This window comes from Scyliorhinus torazame, chromosome 4 (genome assembly GCF_047496885.1).
Source record: "Scyliorhinus torazame isolate Kashiwa2021f chromosome 4, sScyTor2.1, whole genome shotgun sequence".
In the NCBI taxonomy this organism is placed as follows: domain Eukaryota; kingdom Metazoa; phylum Chordata; class Chondrichthyes; order Carcharhiniformes; family Scyliorhinidae; genus Scyliorhinus; species Scyliorhinus torazame.
The window spans coordinates 52,741,276-52,753,491 of record NC_092710.1 but is presented as its reverse complement, the minus strand read 5'-3'; the positions used below and the strand labels follow the sequence as shown (position 1 = coordinate 52,753,491).

Below are 12,216 nucleotides of genomic sequence, written 5' to 3'. Positions count from 1 at the left end.
TGCAATCTTTACAGTTGCAAAAGCCCAGTGACGATGAATATTTTAATTTGCACTCTCAAAGTCAGCAGGAGAAATCAACAATACTGATGTTTAATCAAAACAATTGAAATCTGTTCTACACTTGCAAAACTGTCTGGCAGATTGGTGCTGTGGCTTAGATGGTTAAAGCGCCTGTCTTGTAAACAGGAGATCCTGAGTTCAAATCTCAGCAGTACCTTTGTACATACAGGTCAAAGCATGTAACCTGTGAAGAATGTTTCTCATTTAATGGTGAACACAGAAAATGTTGACAACATTTCTGTGGTACTGACCTTCAAGGTTGCTTTCCCCTGTTTTACGTCAAATTTCCATATCTCCCATTTTTCACGCAACTTCCATTATCCTCATCTACTCCATTGCATGTAACCTCGCTTCAGCTCTGAATAAGGATCACACGGATTTGAAACATTAACTTTGTGTTTGGCTCCACAGACATCCTCAAATGTTATGTGCTTTAATCCAATCATTTTTAGTTTCTCATGCACATTCACAACATGTGCAGTATTTTCCTTTGAATGCACGACAGGATTGACCTCAGGAAATCCAGTAGGAACATGTTGAATGTCTGTCAGCAAAGATTGAATGGTTAAATGATTTACTCTGATGAAGAGTGACGCAGCCTCGAAACGTTCGCTCGGTTCTCTCTTCACAGATGCTGCCAGACCCACTGAGATTTTCCATCATTTCCTGTTTAATTTTTCAGATTTCACATCTGCAGTAATTTGCCTTTTTATTGGACGATATATGTTGCTGCATGTCAGCAAGAACGATTTGGGCGGGATAAAGGATGGGGCGTTTTCCATGAAGATGTGGCATTTGCAGATCTATTTACACCCTGAAAATTTGCGATTTGCATAATTTGCTACTTTACTAGATGAGCTTACTTGCGTTCACACTCTGCCACAACAAACAACAGATGACACGCTTTATTACCTCTCTCAAAATACAACCTGTATCTCTGCAGCTTCCCACTCACATCTCAGCGAACTAAACATAATCTTCAATGTCTTGAAGTCCCAGTGCATGTCCCTGGGTAACAACAGTTGTCACATCACAAGTCACTTGTAACATGCGAGTCCAAGTTGAAGAATTTGAGAAAGAAAGCCGAAGGGAGGCTGCCGGTCTGCTTGCGAGGGAAATGAGCTGGAGAGGCTGAATGACCAGTGAAGGAAATTCAAAAGATACAATATGAGACTTTGAAGTGAGCTATGAGAACATTTTCAGAATGGGCCCTGGTAGCTCAGTCGGTAGAGCATCAGACTTTTAATCTGAGGGTCCAGGGTTCAAGTCCCTGTCAGGGCTTCGATTTTGGCTCAAGGCGTTTGCTTCCCAATGAACGGTCGGAAATAAAAATAAAGAATGCAGGATGCTTGATGGAAAGTGGAAGAACCGTGACAACGTCGTGTTTGCCAAATTGCAACAGCCGTCCAGAATTTTCAAGAATTTTTGCTAGATTTTCAGTTGATGTTTAAACTCTCTCCTGGACTTGTCCTGCATGATATCACTATAGTTTTCTGGCCATGTTTAATCACTTACCAATTCGCAAAATATTTCCTGTTTGTATACTTCTTTCTTGCAGAACTGCTTTTAAATTAATAACTTTCAGAATAACTGCAATTTTTACAGTTTCAAAAGCCCAGTGCCGATGAATATTTTAATTTGCACTCTCAAAGTCAGCAGGAGAAATCAACAATACTGATGTTTAATCGAAGCAATTGAAATCTGTTCCACACTTGCAAGCCTGTCTTGCAGATTGGTGCTGTGGCTTAGATGGTTAAAGTGCCTGTCTTGTAAACAGGAGATCCTGAATTCAAATCTCAGCAGTACCTTTATACATTCAGGTCAAAGCATGTAGCCTGTGAAGAATCCTCCTCATTCAATGGTAAACACAAAAAATGTTGACAACATTTCTGTGGTACTGACCTTCAAGATTGCTTTCCCCTGTTTTATGTCAAACTTCCATATCTCCCATTTTTCACGCAACTTCCATTTTCCTCATCTACTCCATTGCATGTAACCTCGCTTCAGCTCTGAATAAGGATCACACGGATTTGAAACATTAACTTTGTGTTTGGCTCCACAGACATCCTCAAATTTTATGAGCTTTCACCCAAGCATTTTTAGTTTCTCATGCAGATTCACAATATGTGCAGTATTTTCCTTTGAATGCACGACAGGATTGACCTCAGGAAATCCAGTAGGAACATTTTGAATGTTTGTCAGCGATGTCTGTGAGCAAAGATTGAATGATTAAATGATTTACTCTGATGAAGAGTGACCCAACTTCGAAACATTAGCTCGGTTCTCTCTTCACAGATGCTGCCAGACCCACTGAGAATTTCCATCATTTCCTGTTTTAATTCAGATTTCACATCCGCCGTAATTTGCTTTTTTATTGGACGATATATGTTGCTGCATGTTAGCAAGAATGATTCGGGCGGGATAAATTGTTGGGCATTTTCCATGAAGATGTGGTGTTGACAGATCTATTGACACCCTGAAATTTGCGATTTGCATAATTTGTTAGTTTTCTAGATGAGCTTACTTGCGTTCACACTCTGCCACAACAAACAACAGATGACACCCTTTATTCCCCCTCTTAAAATACAATCTGTAGCTCTGTCGCTTCCCACTCATATCTCAGCGAACTAACCGTAATCTTCAATGTCTTGAAGTCCCAGTGCATGTCCGTGGGCATCAACAGTTGCCACATCTCAAGTCATTGGTAAAATGCGAGTCCAAGTTGAAGAATTTGAGAAAGGAAACCAAAGGGAGGCTGCCAGTCTGCTTGCGAGGGAAATGAGCTGGAGAGGCTGAATGACCAGTGAAGGAAATTCAAAAGATACAATATGAGACTTTGAAGTGAGCTATGAGCACATTTGTACATTGGGCCCTGGTAGCTCAGTTGATAGAGCATCAGGCTTTTAATTTGATGGTCCAGGGTTCAGGTCCCTGTCAGGGTTTTGATTTTGGCTCAAGGCGTTTGCTTCCCAATGATCGGTCGGAAATAAAAATAAAGAATGCAGGATGCTTTATGGAAAGTGGAAGAACCGTGACAACGTCGTGTTTGCCAAATTGCAACAGCCGTCCAGAATTTTCAAGAATTTTTGCTAGATTTTCAGTTGATGTTTAAACTCTCTCCTGGTCTTGTCCTGCATTTTACCACTATCGTTTTCTGGCCATGTTTAATCACTTACCAATTCGCAAAATATTTCCTGTTTGTATGCTCCTTTCCTGCAGAACTGCTTTTAAATTAATAACTTTCAGAAATAACTGCAATCTTTACAGTTTCAAAAGCCCAGTGACGATGAATATTTTAATTTGCACTCTCAAAGTCAGCAGGAGAAATCAACAATACTGATGTTTAATCAAAACAATTGAAATCTGTTCTACACTTGCAAAACTGTCTGGCAGATTGGTGCTGTGGCTTAGATGGTTAAAGTGCCTGTCTTGTAAACAGGAGATCTTGAGTTCAAATCTCAGCAGTACTTTTGTACATACAGGTCAAAGCATGTAACCTGTGAAGAATGCTTCTCATTTAATGGTGAACACAGAAAATGTTGACAACATTTCTGTGGTACTGACCTTCAAGGTTGCTTTCCCCTGTTTTACGTCAAATTTCCATATCTCCCATTTTTCACGCAACTTCCATTATCCTCATCTACTCCATTGCATGTAACCTCGCTTCAGCTCTGAATAAGGATCACACAGATTTGAAACATTAACTTTGTGTTTGGCTCCACAGACATCCTCAAATGTTATGTGCTTTAATCCAATCATTTTTAGTTTCTCATGCACATTCACAACATGTGCAGTATTTTCCTTTGAATGCACGACAGGATTGACCTCAGGAAATCCAGTAGGAACATGTTGAATGTCTGTCAGCAAAGATTGAATGGTTAAATGATTTACTCTGATGAAGAGTGACGCAGCCTCGAAACGTTCGCTCGGTTCTCTCTTCACAGATGCTGCCAGACCCACTGAGATTTTCCATCATTTCCTGTTTAATTTTTCAGATTTCACATCTGCAGTAATTTGCCTTTTTATTGGACGATATATGTTGCTGCATGTCAGCAAGAACGATTTGGGCGGGATAAAGGATGGGGCGTTTTCCATGAAGATGTGGCATTTGCAGATCTATTTACACCCTGAAAATTTGCGATTTGCATAATTTGCTACTTTACTAGATGAGCTTACTTGCGTTCACACTCTGCCACAACAAACAACAGATGACACGCTTTATTACCTCTCTCAAAATACAACCTGTATCTCTGCAGCTTCCCACTCACATCTCAGCGAACTAAACATAATCTTCAATGTCTTGAAGTCCCAGTGCATGTCCCTGGGTAACAACAGTTGTCACATCACAAGTCACTTGTAACATGCGAGTCCAAGTTGAAGAATTTGAGAAAGAAAGCCGAAGGGAGGCTGCCGGTCTGCTTGCGAGGGAAATGAGCTGGAGAGGCTGAATGACCAGTGAAGGAAATTCAAAAGATACAATATGAGACTTTGAAGTGAGCTATGAGAACGTTTTCAGAATGGGCCCTGGTAGCTCAGTCGGTAGAGCATCAGACTTTTAATCTGAGGGTCCAGTGTTCAAGTCCCTGTCAGGGCTTCGATTTTGGCTCAAGGCGTTTGCTTCCCAATGAACGGTCGGAAATAAAAATAAAGAATGCAGGATGCTTGATGGAAAGTGGAAGAACCGTGACAACGTCGTGTTTGCCAAATTGCAACAGCCGTCCAGAATTTTCAAGAATTTTTGCTAGATTTTCAGTTGATGTTTAAACTCTCTCCTGGACTTGTCCTGCATGATATCACTATAGTTTTCTGGCCATGTTTAATCACTTACCAATTCGCAAAATATTTCCTGTTTGTATACTTCTTTCTTGCAGAACTGCTTTTAAATTAATAACTTTCAGAATAACTGCAATTTTTACAGTTTCAAAAGCCCAGTGCCGATGAATATTTTAATTTGCACTCTCAAAGTCAGCAGGAGAAATCAACAATACTGATGTTTAATCGAAGCAATTGAAATCTGTTCCACACTTGCAAGCCTGTCTTGCAGATTGGTGCTGTGGCTTAGATGGTTAAAGTGCCTGTCTTGTAAACAGGAGATCCTGAATTCAAATCTCAGCAGTACCTTTATACATTCAGGTCAAAGCATGTAGCCTGTGAAGAATCCTCCTCATTCAATGGTAAACACAGAAAATGTTGACAACATTTCTGTGGTACTGACCTTCAAGATTGCTTTCCCCTGTTTTATGTCAAACTTCCATATCTCCCATTTTTCACGCAACTTCCATTTTCCTCATCTACTCCATTGCATGTAACCTCGCTTCAGCTCGGAATAAGGATCACATGGATTTGAAACATTATCTTTGTGTCTGGCTCCGCAGACATCCTCAAATTTTATGAGCTTTAATCCAATCATTTTTAGTTTCTCATGCAGATTCACAACATGTGCAGTATTTTCCTTTGAATGCACGACAGGTTTGACCTCAGGAAATCCAGTAGGAACATTTTGAATGTTTGTCAGCGATGTCTGTGAGCAAAGATTGAATGATTACATCGAACATAGAACATAGAACGATACAGCGCAGTACAGGCCCTTCGGCCCACGATGTTGCGCCTAAACAAAAGCCATCTAACCTACACTATGCCATTATCATCCATATGTTTATCCAATAAACTTTTAAATGCCCTCAATATTGGCGAGTTCACTACTGTAGCAGGTAGGGCATTCCACGGCCTCACTACTCTTTGCATAAAGAACCTACCCCTGACCTCTGTCCTATATCTATTACCCCTCAGTGTAAAGCTATGTCCCCTCGTGCCAGCCATTTCCATCCGCGGGAGAAGGCTCTCACTGTCCACCCTATCTAACCCCCTGATCATTTTGTATGCCTCTATTAAGTCTCCTCTTAACCTTCTTCTCTCCAACGAAAACATCCTCAAGTCCATCAGCCTTTCCTCATAATATTTTCCCTCCATACCAGGCAACATCCTGGTAAATCTCCTCTGCACCCGCTCCAAAGCCTCCACGTCCTTCCTATAATGCGGTGACCAGAACTGTACGCAATACTCCAAATGCGGCCGTATCAGAGTCCTGTACAGCTGCAACATGACCTCCTGACTCCGGAACTCAATCCCTCTACCAATAAAGGCCAACACTCCATAGGCATTCTTCACAACCCTATCAACCTGGGTGGCAACTTTCAGGGATCTATGTACATGGACACCTAGATCCCTCTGCTCATCCACACTTCCAAGAACTTTACCATTAGCCAAATATTCCGCATTCCTGTTATTCCTTCCAAAGTGAATCACCTCATACTTCTCTACATTAAACTCCATTTGCCACCTCTCAGCCCAGCTCTGCAGCTTATTTAAATCCCTCTGTAACCTGCTACATCCTTCCACACTATCGACAACACCACCAACTTTAGTATTGTCTGCAAATTTACTCACCCACCCTTCTGCGCCTTCCTCTTGGTCATTGATAAAAATGACAAACAGCAACGGCCCCAGAACAGATCCTTGTGGTACTCCACTTGTAACTGAACTCCATTCTGAACATTTCCCATCATCCACCACCCTCTGTCTTCTTTCAGCTAGCCAATTTCTGATCCACATCTCTAAATCACCCTCAATCCCAGCCTCTGTATTTTCTGCAATAGCCTACCGTGGGGAACATTATCAAACGCTTTGCTGAAATCCATATACACCACATCAACTGCTCTACCCTCGTCTACCTGTTCAGTCACCTTCTCAAAGAACTCGATAAGGTTTGTGAGGCATGACCTACCCTTCACAAAGCCATGCTGACTATCCCTGATCATATTATTCCTATCTAGATGATTATAAATCTTGTCTCTTATAATCCCCTCCAAGACTTTACCCACTACAGACGTGAGGCTCACTGGTCTATAGTTGCCGGGGTTGTCTCTGCTCCCCTTTTTGAACAAAGGGACCACATTTGCTATCCTCCAGTCCTCTGGCACTATTCCTGTAGCCAATGATGACATAAAAATCAAAGCCAAAGGTCCAGCAATCTCTTCCCTGGCCTCCCAGAGAATCCTAGGATAAATCCCATCCGGACCCGGGGACTTATCTATTTTCAGCCTGTCCAGAATTGCCAACACCTCTTCCCTACGTACCTCAATGCCATCTATTCTATTAGCCTGGGTCTCAGCATTCTCCTCCACAACATTATCTTTTTCCTGAGTGAATACTGACGAAAAATATTCATTTAGTATCTCACCTATCTCTTCAGACTCCACACACAACTTCCCATCCCTGTCCTTGACTGGTCCTACTCTTTCCCTAGTCTAAGAGTAGGGAGGGCACCTTCAAGGTTAGTGCCATGGAGATTTTGCCAATAAACTCTGCATTCACCATTAAATTGGGAGCTTTGCATAACAGGTTACTTGTTTTGACTTAAAGGTATAAAGGCACTGCTGAGATTTGAACTTAGAATCTCCTGTTTACTTAGACAGGTGCTTTAACAATCTAAGCCACAGCACCAACTTAAACCAGTACTGAGCCGACTTCCAGTTGCGGCAGGGATGAGCTAGCCGCACGTTTCGGCGGCTCAAGCTCCGACGGAACTTCGGGCTCTTTTAAGAGCCCCAACGGGGACTTTGGCGGCCGAAAAACCCGGTGCGAGGCGCGAGGGAAGGGAGTCCCCCCCGAACGACGGAGGGAAAAACCGGCGGCGGCGGCTACAGCCCGAAGAATCTGCAGCCAGAAGGTCAGAGGGAGTGGAACAAAATGGCGGCAGAGAAACCACAGGTGACATGGGGGCCTGAGCAGGACGAGGTGGTGAGACGGTGCGTGGACCTGCTGAAGAAGGACGTAATGACCCCGTTGTTACAGGCAATTGAGGGGCTTAAGGAGACTTTAAAGACCCAGGAGACTGAACTTCGCGTGGTGGAGCAGAAGGTGTCAGGTATTGAGGACGAGGTCCTGGGCCTGGCGGTCAAGACTCAGACGCACGAGGCACTTCATAAAAAGTGTGCTGACAGGATTGAGGCCCTTGAAAATGGAGCACGAAGGAAGAACCTCAGGATACTAGGTCTCCCAGGGGGTGTGGAAGGAGTGGACTGTGGAGCGTACGCAAGTGAGATGCTGAGCTCACTGATGGGTGCTGAGGCCCCTGCGGGCCCAATGGAGGTGGAGTGGGCAAATCGGATCCCGGCGAGAAGACCAAAAGCGGGAGAGCCACTGAGGGCGATAATTGTGCGATTCTACCGCCTTAAGGACAGAGAAGAGGTCCTGAGATGGGCTAAAAAGGTGCGGAGTAGCAGATGGGAGAATGCGGTGGTAAGGGTCTACCAGGATTGGAGTGCGGAGGTGGCGAGAAGGAGGGCGAGCTTCAACCGAGCCAAAGAGGTTTTGCACAAAAGGAAGGTGAAGTTTGGGATGCTGCAGCCGGCAAGACTATGGGTCACGCATCAGGAGAGACACTATTATTTCGAGACGGCGGAGGAAGCATGGTCCTTCATCAATGAAGAGAAACTGGACCGGAACTGAGGGACTGATGCTGCAGGGAACTGTTATTGTTGTTATTATTGTTTTTGTTAATGGGATGGTGAAAGTTAATCGAGAAGTAAACAGGGAAGGGGGGAGACACTGGGGAAATGTGGGCGCCGGTGAGGGAGGAGAGGCGGGACATAGTCGGAGAATGGGGAAGGAGAGGGGGAGGGGAAAGGGAGCTGCGCCATAAGAGGCGGGTCAGGTAAAGGGATGTTCCCACGCCAGAAAGAATAAGGCGGGAAAATAGGCGCAAGGCGGATGGGAGTTCCCTCACACCGGGGGGGGGTCGAGGAGCGAGCAGGAGTAGCCGGGGTCAGTTGAAGTCAGCTGACTTACGGAAGTGATATGAGGGGAGCAATCAAGCTAGATAGGGATCTAGCAGGGCGGGGGGGGGGGGGGGTGGGGGGGATGGGAGGGGACAACCGGGTTGCTGCTGTGAAATCCAAAAGGAAATGGCTAAAGAGAGGGTGGTCGGGGGCGGAATGCAACGCTGGGGGAGCGAGCGGGAGCGCGGAGGCGGGATATGGGACTGGCCTAGAGAAGGTAATGGCTAGTCGACACGGGAGGGGGGCAGGTAGCCCCCCAGTGAGGCTGATCACGTGGAACGTGAGAGGCCTGAATGGACCGATAAAAAGGGCCCGAGTGCTCGCGCATTTGAAAGGACTGAGGGCAGACGTGGCTATGCTCCAAGAGACGCACCTCAAGGTGGCAGACCAAGTTAGGCTAAGGAAAGGATGGGTGGGACAGGTGTTCCACTCAGGACTGGACGCAAAGAACAGAGGGGTGGCCTTTTTGGTGGGGAAACGGGTAGCATTTGAAGCAAAGAACATCGTAGCAGATAGTGGAGGTAGATATGTAATGGTGAGTGGTATGCTGGAGGGAATGGAGGTCGTGTTGGTTAATGTGTATGCCCCAAATTGGGACGATGCAGGGTTCATGAGATGGATGCTGGGGCGTATACCGGACCTGGTGGTAGGAAATTTGATTTTAGGAGGGGACTTTAATATGGTGCTGGACCCGGGGCTAGATAGATCCAGCTCAAGGACTGGAAGAAGGCCGGCAGCGGCCAAGGTACTTAAGGGGTTTATGGACCAAATGGGGGGAGTGAATCCATGGCGATTTCTTAGACCCAGGGCTAGGGAGTATTCCTTCTTCTCCCACGTCCATAAAGTGTACTCCCGGATAGATATTTTGTTTTAGGAAGGTCGTTGATCTCTAGGGTGGAAGAAGATGAATACTCAGCCATAGCGGTTTCAGATCATGCCCCACATTGGGTGGACCTGGAAGTGGGAGGGGACAGGGAGCAGAGAACACTCTGGCGATTAGATGTGGGACTGATGGCGGATGAGGGAGTGTGTGCAAGTCTGAGGGGGTGTATCGAGAGATACCTGGAGGTCAATGACGACGGCGACGTCCCTGTGGGTGTGGTCTGGGAAGCACTAAAAGCGGTGGTCAGAGGAGAGCTGATTTCTATTGTGGCCCACAAAAGGAAAACAGAGGCCAAGGAAAGGGATAGATTACTGGGGGAGATTTTAAGGGTGGACAGGGAATTTGCAGAGACCCCGGAGGAGGAGCTATTCAGGGAGAGGAGACGACTCCAGACCGAGTTTGACCTTCTGACCACCAGAAAGGCGGAGGTACTGTGGAGGAGGGCACAGGGGAGGAAGTATGAATATGGGGAAAAGGCTAGTCGCCTGTTGGTGCACCAACTGCGAAAGAGGGCAGCAGCGAGGGAGATAGGAGGAATTAGGGATGAAAGGGGAGACACTGTGCGAAGGGCAGGAAAGATAAATGAGGTGTTTAAGACCTTTTATGAAGAACTGTATAGGTCTCAGCCCCCAGAGGGAGAGGAGGGGATGCGGCAGTTCCTGGACCAGTTGAGGTTCCCGAAAGTGGAGGAGCAGGCGGTGGCAGGCCTGGGGGCGCCGATTGAGGTGGACGAGGTTATTAAGGGACTGGGAAGCATGCAAGCAGGGAAGGCCCCGGGGCCGGACGGGTTCCCGGTGGAATTCTACAGAAAATATGTTGACTTGTTGGCCCTGTTGTTGGCGAGGACGTTCAATGAGGCCAGGGAAGGGGGGACACTACCCCCGACAATGTCGGAGGCTACGATATCGCTAATTTTGAAGAGGGACAAAGATCCGATGCAGTGTGGGTCCTATAGGCCTATTTCACTATTGAACGTGGACGCCAAACTGCTAGCAAAGGTGCTGGCATCGAGGATAGAGGACTGTGTCCCGGGGGTGGTGCACGAAGACCAGACAGGGTTCGTAAAAGGGAGACAATTGAATGTTAACGTGCGACGGCTATTAGGGGTGATAATGATGCCCTCAGTGGAGGGGGAGGCAGAGATAGTGGCGGCAATGGACGCAGAGAAGGCATTTGATAGGGTGGAGTGGGAGTATTTATGGGAAGTGTTAAGGAGGTTTGGGTTTGGGAACGGATTTATTCGCTGGGTTAGACTACTTTATGGGGCACCAACGGCAAGCGTAGTTACAGGTCGACATAGATCGGAGTATTTCCGATTATATAGGGGAACAAGACAGGGATGCCCGCTGTCTCCATTGTTGTTTGCGCTGGCAATTGAACCTCTGGCCATGGCGCTGAGAGACTCCAGGAAATGGAGAGGGGTGACTAGAGGGGGAGAAGAACACCGAGTCTCGTTATACGCGGATGACCTATTGCTATACGTGTCGGACCCAGCGGGGGGGATGATAGAGGTTGTGCGAATCTTGAGGAGGTTCGGGGAATTTTCGGGGTATAGGTTAAACATGGGGAAGAGTGAATTATATGTGATAAATCCAGGGGACCAGAGTAGAGAGATAGAAGGCTTGCCGCTAAGGAAAGTGGAAAGAAACTTCCGATACTTGGGGATTCAGATCGCTAGGAGCTGGGGAACCTTGCACAGACTTAATCTGACACGGCTGGTAGAACAAATGGAGGAGGACTTTAAGAGGTGGGACATGCAGCCTTTATCGCTGGCGGGCAGGGTGCAGGCAATTAAGATGATGGTCCTCCCGAGGTTCTTATTTGTATTTCAATGTCTCCCTATTTTAATCACCAGGACCTTTTTTAATAAAATAGATAGGGGCATTACGAGCTTTGTGTGGGCAGGGAAAGTTCCGAGAGTAAGGAGGGGGTTCCTGCAGCGCAGTAGGGACAGAGGAGGACTGGCACTACCGAACTTGGGAGATTATTATTGGGCCGCCAATGTGGCAATGATACATAGATGGATGATGGAGGGTGAGGGAGCGGCATGGAAAAGGCTGGAGAGAAGGTCTTGTAAAGGGACGAGTCTCGAGGCGCTGGTGACGGCGCCGCTACCGTTCTCACCGAAAAAGTACACCATGAACCCGGTGGTGGCGGCAACACTGAACATATGGGGACAGTGGAGGCGACAGAGAGGGGTGCGGGGAGCCCTGGTGGGGTCCCCTATCAGGAACAACCATAAGTTCGCCCCAGGAAGAATGGATGGAGGATTTCAGAGCTGGTACCAGTTGGGAATTAGGAAGGTGGGAGATTTATTCATAGATGGGACTTTTGCGAGCTTGGGAGCACTGGAGGAAAAGTACAAGTTACCCCGGGGGAATTTCTTGAGATATATGCAGGTGAGGGCATTTACTAGACAACAGGTGAGGGAAT

General features: G+C 46.4%; 6 non-coding genes across 6 annotated transcripts; all 6 read left to right on the top strand.

Moving 5' to 3' along the window:
• The first annotated feature begins 143 nt into the window (after positions 1 to 143).
• Positions 144 to 217, top strand: trnat-ugu (transfer RNA threonine (anticodon UGU)). The gene has a single exon. It is a non-coding gene; the product is annotated as a tRNA-Thr (tRNA).
• Positions 218 to 1,268: 1,051 nt separating this feature from the next.
• Positions 1,269 to 1,341, top strand: trnak-uuu (transfer RNA lysine (anticodon UUU)). The gene has a single exon. It is a non-coding gene; the product is annotated as a tRNA-Lys (tRNA).
• Positions 1,342 to 1,794: 453 nt separating this feature from the next.
• trnat-ugu (transfer RNA threonine (anticodon UGU)) lies at positions 1,795 to 1,868 on the top strand. Its single transcript has one exon. It is a non-coding gene; the product is annotated as a tRNA-Thr (tRNA).
• Positions 1,869 to 3,456: 1,588 nt separating this feature from the next.
• On the top strand, positions 3,457 to 3,530 carry trnat-ugu (transfer RNA threonine (anticodon UGU)). The gene has a single exon. It is a non-coding gene; the product is annotated as a tRNA-Thr (tRNA).
• A 1,051-nt stretch (positions 3,531 to 4,581) lies between these two features.
• trnak-uuu (transfer RNA lysine (anticodon UUU)) lies at positions 4,582 to 4,654 on the top strand. Its single transcript has one exon. It is a non-coding gene; the product is annotated as a tRNA-Lys (tRNA).
• A 453-nt stretch (positions 4,655 to 5,107) lies between these two features.
• Positions 5,108 to 5,181, top strand: trnat-ugu (transfer RNA threonine (anticodon UGU)). The gene has a single exon. It is a non-coding gene; the product is annotated as a tRNA-Thr (tRNA).
• The last annotated feature ends 7,035 nt before the right edge of the window (positions 5,182 to 12,216 follow it).